Here is an 8,586-nt window from a genome sequence, read left to right as displayed (position 1 = left end):
ATGTCATACTTGGGGGGATTGCTAGAGAGTTTGGGGGCAGTTCCCCCCCCTTTTCTTTTTCAGAGCCAAGATGTTGAGCAACTCAACTGTAGGTGGTAGAAAAATTCCACAGCTAGAACCGGAGCATCCGTGGAACCACTACATCCAAGGAAACAATTGAGTCACAATTCTCAGTCAGTGACATCAAATGCCCAGACCCGGCGCACAACAAGTCAATGCACAGAAAGCTTCCTTTGTACAGCAATGTACCTAAGCTGCCAAGAACCACCCCAATCAGAGGTTCCCGATGCTCAACTGGTATATCTTTACATAGCCCCAATGAAGCTACATCAATTTACACCAGCTGAGGATCTGACTCTTAGCTGTATTATTTAAGAATCCACACAATCTTTTACATCTTGTATCCTGCCTTCTTACTTTTACATACAGCAAGAAGCAAGCACAACATTTTGAAACTCCTCTGTAAACATTCTTTCCAAGTCATTCCTAGGTTCAACACACCAACCTCTAACATTTGTGTTTTGCAAAGATGGTGCCCAGTTACCCTGTTCCTGTAATAATGAAGCAAGATCTCCCTCATTAAATAGGAAAGTTGAAAAGGTTTAGTGTAGTCAAAGTGTCACTGACCTACTGTCTGGGTCTGGAATCAATCCTGAGAACCTTTGAAGCAAGAGTATATCGGTACATTGTCAGAATGAGCTATTAGAAGAAAATACACCATTATTTTAGGCAAGAAAACAGTAAATGCTCACAAAAATCATCAGAATTGTCTATCTGCACACACAATTACCTGATTTACATGTTCAATGGCAGTAACTATAAACACAAATTAGGCAAGCACTCTGCACATGCAATTGCCTGCCAAAACTCTGGCCCACAAAATGCACATATGATAAATAAAGCCACTGCGTGCATACACTCTCTATATATGGGTGTGTATGACTGACTATACAATAAGTGTTTACAACAGAGAAAAAAAATAATTCAAAAGTGCCTGTAGTTGTCATAAATTTAGATTTTGTTAAGAGTTCATAAGAAAAATAAATGCAATCTTGGTATTCCTGAAATAAACAAACTAAATTTCAACTTTCTTCAGGTAATTGTTTCCTGAGTCATCTGTGACTTCTTAGTAAACAAAGTTTTACTAACACTAATTCACAGGAATTTTTTCATGGTTTTAACATTTCAAAAGAAAAAGCAATATTATTGTGTTCTGATAATATCAACATCTCTGAAGTGCTAGAAACCCAGGCAGCAGAAACCTTTTATTGCCAACTGTTCAAAAATCCTGAGTTTGGCCCCAAAAATTCATGAGATTGGCTTAAACCTGATGAGTTTTAAAAAATAATATATTTGGAGGTTATTTATCTGCCTTCTGGTTTCTTGGTTCATGTTTTTAAGCTTTTCTCCACCACTACAAGAGCTAGGAACTTACTTTCCAGAGAATCTCATCAATCTCTCAATTCCAGCAGCTGGGCTTTAAGGAAAACATCACATCAAGAGACTCATGATAAAACTGCAAGATCTGGCAATACTGAAAGCTCTGGGCAAGGGCGTGAGAACCAGAAAGGGACCCTCTACCAGGCTAGTTTCATTGTCCAAGCTGATTGAAATGCAAAAAGCAAACAGCATTGGTGGAAAAACCAATAAGATGTTTAAGCTTGGCCCTAATGCAAAGGCACTGGGGAGAGGAGAGAATGTGGAGGGACTCTTCCCACTTTATGCATCCTATGCAAAGGCCAAACACCAGAGCAGTCCCTGAGCATGGAGGCTACTCCCACAGAGGAAGCAGGATCCTGGCCCTACCCCACTCATCTCACACTAGACAGAAAAAGGATGGCTGCAAGCTCAGAATGGAGCAGGCTATATCATCCTCCCATGCTCCAGGGAGCTGGGAGTTGCACACAATCCATGCACGAGCGTCTCCTTGGGGCAGCATGACTGAATGTCACCATCAGGCCTTTAAAATGCTGTCAGTGCTGACAATGCACGAGCTCTAAAATGTAACGGGAGTGAAAATGGCGAGGACACGTTTTATACACATAAATGCATGGGCAAGTATAGATTTTAAATTGGCAGTATACTCAGAAGACATGACACAAAGAGAGACAGAGGTGAAAGCAGCAGTGAGGCTGAAGCTGGCAGGATGCTTTCGGGAACTTTGAATAAGGAGGATGTGTTCGCAATACCACATTCTGACCCAGAGTCGTTTAGAGAAACACCAGAACCCATTTCACTGAACTTGAATCAGACAAGTTCAACAGAACAGCTCTTCTCTCTGCTTTATTCCTTCCCCTCAAGACACAGCAAATCATGGCAAGGCTCATTGGGAGATTTTCCCCTTCCTCTTGCTCTCTCTGCCCCCAAGTTTTTATTCGCTTGGGTTTGAAAACGGATAAAAAAAATCTCACTGCTTTGTAATTATGTTCATTACCTTCGTACCACAATCCAGTTTAACGAATATTACTACATTTCAACAAATCATGCGTATGCCCCCAAGGCGCTGGCCCTGCTCCACTGGGCTCAGTGGTTCATGAAAAGGATCACTGCGGTCAGCACTGGCAGCGCGTAATACTCTGCAGGAGCCTACAGGACAGAGACTGCGATTAGCCCCGGCGCAGGGGCAGTCGTTTCTTGTTTTCTTCCCAGCTTGCTACACGTGAGTAGGGCTAGCCACAACCCCGCCCTCAATCTGTATGCTCCAGCCATTTCATGCTAAATGTGTTTACAGACCGATTGTGTCAGGTTGGAAGGTTTCTGGTGAACCCCTCACTGATAAGATGGCCAGTTACCCAACGGAAGGCTGGAACCTCGCTGCTCAGCACTCTAGACCTCCGATCATCAAAGAGCAGGACTCAGGCTCTATCAGCACAGAGGTAGGTGAGCCTCACCAGTACTTGAAATCAGCCATGTCCACCAACCAGAAGAGGTTCCTTTGATGGAGTTCTGCCCATGAACATTTTAATGAATGTTTTTGGCTCTATCTGGGCATTGCACTTTATCAAGCTGCAGGCCATTCACACATGAACAATTCCCTCCTTGCATTACTCTCTTAACGTCAGTGACACCAAGGATGAATTTGGCTATTTTCGGTTTGGATCTTATTCATTAGGATAGGTCACAGGCAGCCAATAGAAACGTTTCCGGTGTCCTATCACCTATCCCAGATGACCCAGGGAGTCAACCCAAATCAGCAGATGCCTTATTTGGTTTCTCAGAGAGAAGAGCTCTCTTGAGTTGAGTTGCACTCTGATTCAGTTAGAAAAGTCTGATTAAAATAGCCTTTATGCCTCCTAGCTCTTGTACCTGGCTCTCCAGGCTCCAGCCTCTTTGCATAATTCCCCCGTTATTGGGAACTGTTCCATTCATTACATGCCAGTTTTAATACTGGAACATTCAAGGAGATGACTGTTCCCTTGCTGCATCAGAGTGCATGATTGCCAACTGCAAACATTCAAAAATTGAGAGCCGGCCTCAGTAAATCATGAGATTCATTTTAAAATGAATTTGGGGGAGGGATTATTTGGCATCCGGTTTTAGAGCCTTTAGGGCTCGTGTTTTCACACTTTTCTCCTCAACCCCAAGAGTCAAGAATTTACTAGTCATCGATATGTTCGGTTACAATAGGGTTTTTTGTTTTGTTTTGTTTTTTTAAAGACTGGTTCTCTCCCTCTTCCCCTCCGTTTCTTGACATCAGTCTATACACCACAAACGAAAATCAATCTGGCCAAATCCCAGATACGCTATATTTAGTGAGTGTTTGTGTGTGCAGGTATGTTCTATACATATTACATGTATGTTTACACAACTCATCTACAGATATGCATATATGTTATAATGCATACAGAATTATACACTACGCACGTATATAGATAATTACACCACATACATACACAGTAATGTTGCAACACTAACCAACAAGCCAAAATCTGGTTTCTCAACCATCACCATGAAGTCTTTTCTTTCATTCTTTACCTGGAATAAAGAGTTATGCAGTCCTAAATGAGGTGTGCTTGTGAGTGTGAAAAAATATAAGGGATTATGAGAGAAAGCATTTTATTGTATCACATATTTAGTGTCTGCTAGCATTCGCAGACTTCAAAATAGTAAACAGGTTGAATGTAGATTTAAAAAAAAAAAAAATCTGTGAAATTAATGAGTTCCAGAATCATTCTTCACAGTTGCACTAAATCTGTTTGTCTTTTTCCTCCAGTAATTCTGTGTGAAATCCTGGCCCCATTTAAGTCAATGAGATTTTTGCCATTGATCTTACTGGGGCCAGGAGTTCTCTCTCTTCTTTACAGTCCAAACCTACAAACCAATATGGTCATAATGCCAACACAATGGCACACATCATCAGATAGCCTTTTAACTAAGCATAAGTATAATATTTAATAAATGTTGTACCAGGGGACCATATTCTGGACTAGATTAGATAACAGGTTTTTTCCATCACTAGCTGCAATATTCACATTAAAAAAGAAAGATGATCGCACAATCCCTCGAGGACCTTCTCCTCCGAGATGCTGAGAACCCTCAACTCCCACTGCAGAATCAGACTTCTATTCAGTACACAAGGCAACCTGCAAGCTTCCTCCTGGGACCTGTCATTATGTAATGGTTAGCACTGCATCTTTCCTCCAATGATAAATAAGATAAAACAAACAGAATAGAATTTATGAGTGCCTTTCTCTTGCATGTCCATGAAAATGTAAAATGTACAAATGAGGATTTTTATACTACTGGTATTAAAAGTTCTCATCCTACTGAAAAAATATGGCTTCCGGTTGGGAATAGTATTCAAGTTCTATGACAATACCATGGCAGTACTGGATACATAGATACCCTGTTTTTTTACTCTTTTGAAGATAATCCCTAGAACAATGTCTGATGGAGGTGAAACAACTTTAAAGAAATAACCATATTAATTTTTTAAAACAAAGTTATGACTAAGATAATAATAAAAATGGCCTGTCATTTACAGCAGAACAACATCTAAAAAATCATTTACAGTCTGCAGGACAGCTGGATTTTTTTTTCCAATGCAGATGATATGTTATTAGTGAAATATAGAAGGACCAATACTTTGGGCATGATTTGCAAAAACCTCCACGTTACCAATGGTTATGTACACATTCCAGAATTAATTTTTTTTATGAGCCTGACGAAACTATTCTGATGGCTGATACAGGGCTTAATCATACTGTATGACTAAGAGAACACACCAACATATGCACGTATGGACAAACATATGCATTACACATTTATGTATAACAAAGGAGAGCATTAATTGGAAATATGAAATATTTTGACTTGCTGCTCTCAGATACATTATTACACAAGGAAAATTTAATACAGTATTTCATTTTTATGGTGCACTAAAAAATTATTCTCTTAAATTTATTCCTGATTCCATATCTGTCCTGATTCAGGGGCCAAGCTTGCCTTACTTATGTTGGCAGAGTCCCATTGATATCAGTGGACTTACAGATTTTGGAACATGAGGAAGAGTTAGGCACTTTCTTACATAGGTGCTGGAACTAGGGGTGCTACAGCATGCCCTGGCTTGTGGCTTTTAGTGGTTTCCATCATATACAGGATTTACAGCTTGATTCAAAGGCTCTCAGCACCCCCACTATACAAATTGTTCCAGCACCACTGCTTACTTGGCTTATTAAGTAACTGTTTATTTTTATTATTATTTTAATTAGAAATTGGGGAACCTGATCGTGTTTGGATTTCAGAAACCCTCTAAATGTGGTTCTGTTTTTAAGTGTATTGTGAAACTTTCAAGTTCTGCATAACATTTCCCCCTTGATCAAATTGTTTTCCAAGGGAAATTTAATGTTTAAAACCATGTTTGTCTAACTAAATGAGAGCCTGTGCTCAAGAAAACAAAAATTCTTGCTTGATAGCAATTCTTTCCTTGATTTTAAGGCAACAGAGGAAAGAAAAGTTAAAAAAACATGCAACAGCACAATAGCTTCTATTTGGTCTTGAAAAATGAATTTAAATCTCTGTTCCCCCTTTCCTAATTTCAAGCAAATTTTCCTGTATCTACTTCATTTATTTTCGATCACATATAAACACCTATCTAAGCAGTGAATGTATACGCAATTCATCAGCTCCCTGGGTGACTATAACTTCCATTCTTCTTTTAAATATATTTCTTTACTTAAATATATTTCCCACACATAACAGCTCTGAATTCTCTTCAGGATTATTTCCAGTTTTGAATGGGATTGGTTATGTTCCATTATATCCAACCTGCCTGTAAAAGTGAAACTAAAAATAAGAAATGTACAAAAAGAGCTACTTTTTCCCCTCAAGGAACTGGATGTTAATGAGTAATTTCATGCTTGCAATTATGCCTTGTCTTCCCAGATGGAATTACTAGGAGTATGTCATACCACAATAGTGAAAATGAACTGTTTACTTCTTCCTCCCCTTTTTTGCTGCATGCATGTACGTTACACATAAACTCCAGGGACTAAAAACCAATTGCACTCAGAGTAAAGTCTGCCAGCGAAGAAAGAAACCAAATGAAAGGGAAGAAGGGGAAAAAAGAAGACACACAAAAGGGGCAAAGTAGGGAACGAAAAGAGATTCTACATAAGTTGAGTTAAGACAGGCACCTGAAAACTATTGAAAATTTCATTTTCATCTTTGTACTCAAAATAGTTAATTCTCATTCTCCTCATAACAATTTAGAGAAAAGAGGTTAAATTGGATTTTATTATCATTGATTTTTTTTATTACAACCATTGCCACTAACCAAATAATCCCTACACAAAGGCAGACCCTATTTAAAAAATTAAAAAAAAATCCCAGAAAGAATATTAGCAAATGCACTGTCAGTTGGAGTTTGATAAATGTTTATAAAGCAAACAAACATCATTCCTCCCATAGGGAGAACATCAGATTTGTCCCCAAGCAAGTTGTTATCTGGCAAATGAAGTTTGTAAATATTAAAATGTCCTATTGGGACATTTGGCATTGAAAGATAGAAAAAGAAAAAAAGAAAACTAGCTACAAAGCTGACTGATATTAAAACAAAAAGAAAAGAAAAAAAAAATCTCTGCACAGCAGCAGCATAGCCTACACAGGATGTATGTGTATTCATGAAACTATGCCATGTATAAAGCAAATCATCTGAAGAGAAATGAGAAACAAAACAAACAATAGAAATAAAATACAGATCAGGCAAAATCCCAACATCTACAGGAAGGGCTTTGTCTACCCTACAGATGCTACAGCCGCACAGCTCCAGCACTGCAACTGTGCCACTGCAGCACCATAATATAGACACTTCCTACAGAGACAGAACTGTTTTTACCATCGTGGTAGTTAATCCAGACCACCAAAAGGTTGTTTCATCCATCAGCCTAGGCAACACTACAATGGGAGCTAAGTCAACCTAACTACAGCACTCAAGGGTGCACATTTTTCACACCTCCCAAGAGACGGATAGCTAAGTAAATTTAATATCTCAGTGTAGACCAGGGTGAAGAGGTTCTCTCCACTGCAGAACAGAGCATGGTTTTCATGTCTCTATTTTGGTGCCCACGCCAACAATTTATCATAAAATTAATGTAAAGTGATTTCAATTTTTACTTCATACAGGTTAATTATAATTGAAGCATTTACCATTCACAGCATTGAAAAAAATATATATTGTGATTTTTGTAAAGGTTCTGAATTCTGTCACTAAATAAAATGGCCTGAATATTTCTCTATTTCCCTGCTTAGTGGATTCTCCAAGGAAAGCTGTCTTCTCAGAGCCAGAATGCATATTTTCCTAATTAAACAATGGAAATAGTCACCTATCTTGACAAAACAACAGATCCTGGTTTATTATACACATTTCTACATGGAACAGTGTCTATCAGAGGTACAAACAACAGATGGACAATCCAGACGCAAAATAACCCAATGCCTGGGCTTGAGTTGGTTAGCAAATAAAAGTTTGTGGGGGTGGATTTCAGTCACATATGTCCCAGGCGATAACAAAGAGGATATCAAATGTCTGTGACTAACAAATATCTTATCCATACCATTTATGTGCAGACCTGGCTAGATCAAGCTTTAATATTTTAGCTGCCCCCACAACTTTTGCTTTCAAACACAGACTACAGTGAGGTTATTTCCTGGTTCAATTTTATTCCTCTTATGTAGGATGCGGTAAAAACTCATCGTGCCACAGGATTTGCACAGTGATGATGCGAAGATTAATTAGTGAATGTTTGTAGAGCACTTTGAACATGGAAAGCTGCAATTGTTAAAGTAAGCCTGTTTTCAGATGTGCTGAGTGCTCACAATGCTGCCTCCTTCAGTGGAACCTACAGATGGTTCAGCATCTCTGAAAAAAAGTCAAGTCTCTTCTATTTAGAAACCCAAGTCTGGATTTAAGTGCCTAATTTTAGGCACTCAGTATGTTTTCCAGTTCTACCTTATCTTGAAACCAGCAGTGATTTCTGTTTGAATTGTATACACCTGGCATTTTACAAAAATAAATTTAAATTTCCAAGATCAAATGTCTAAAGACATGATTGAATACTGATGCACACATTCAGGCAACAAGTACAT

The 8,586-nt window shown here is 38.7% G+C and overlaps 1 protein-coding gene across 10 annotated transcripts in view; it reads right to left on the bottom strand.

Annotated features, from left to right (window-relative positions):
* The window catches only part of LOC120384314 (c-Maf inducing protein), a 173,975-nt gene that overhangs the window by 162,262 nt on the left and 3,127 nt on the right, over window positions 1-8,586 (bottom strand). The window contains exon 1 of one of the 10 annotated variants that reach the window (XM_039502824.1): window positions 10-110. The exons of 8 other annotated variants lie outside the window; for them this stretch is intronic. The gene's annotated coding sequence lies outside the window, so the exon portion shown is untranslated. Of the gene's footprint in view, window positions 1-9; window positions 111-8,586 lie in introns of those variants that run through there. One more of the 10 variants, XM_039502821.1, reaches the window with a different exon arrangement.

The sequence above is a fragment of the Mauremys reevesii genome, linkage group 16 (assembly GCF_016161935.1).
Source record: "Mauremys reevesii isolate NIE-2019 linkage group 16, ASM1616193v1, whole genome shotgun sequence".
NCBI classification, from domain to species: Eukaryota; Metazoa; Chordata; order Testudines; family Geoemydidae; genus Mauremys; species Mauremys reevesii.
Note: the sequence above shows the minus strand (reverse complement) of the source record. Positions and strands in the feature narration are given on the sequence as shown.